Raw genomic sequence first — 767 nt, 5'->3', positions numbered from 1 at the left:
AAGGGGGAGAATACAAACGCAAGAAACCACGCTGAAATCTGGTAACCTTTAATGGAAATTTTTCTTTTGAGGATTGGGGCTTTCAGAAACGCACTGGCCAATTTTGGTGGGTTTTTAAAGTTTAGTTGGCCAAATGCAGCTTCAGAATGTAGCGATGATGTCCTGCTGACATGTTTGTCTGACTGGGTTGAAGGATTTGTTACTTCCAGAGGTGTTTTCATTCCAGTGCTTTCTGTTTTGAGTATGGCAATGTATTCCTCTGGCCTTCTCCCCTCTCCTCTCCTTGCCAAAAAAGGGGCTTTCGGTTATATTTTTGAAAACTGCCATGTCAATATAAGAAGTAAATAATCTTCACCCATGCTCCTTCTAATTTCAGCTCCTGGTGGCTTTGCAGTGCCCTACAGTCCCAGCCCAGCAGTGTGGCATTGTGAGAAATATCTCAAATTAAAATTTCGAAGACGGTCAAATAAAATGAAACAAAGAACTTTTATTTTCAGCGCGCACTGGGTGCGGTCAGGTTTGCCTTGTGCCCGGGTTTGAGAACACACCAAGATGGGGGGGGCAGTTCTTTTACGGTCTCTCGATTTGCATAACCGTTCCCTTGTCCCTCCCATGCTCAGCTCTCTTTCTTCCCTAAAAGGCAATATAGCCTTTTCTTGAGCCCGATTGGTTCTCTCAGGGCGGGCTCACACTTCTCCTTTGCAGTCCATTGGTCGTTTTAACCAACCTTTTAGATTGTTTCCCTGTCCCGGCCGCATGGTCCCTTG

The sequence above is a fragment of the Empidonax traillii genome, unplaced genomic scaffold (assembly GCF_003031625.1).
Source record: "Empidonax traillii isolate 1590-97213 ecotype Southwest subspecies unplaced genomic scaffold, ASM303162v1 scaffold2075:size55856, whole genome shotgun sequence".
Taxonomy (NCBI): domain Eukaryota; kingdom Metazoa; phylum Chordata; class Aves; order Passeriformes; family Tyrannidae; genus Empidonax; species Empidonax traillii.
Note: the sequence above shows the minus strand (reverse complement) of the source record.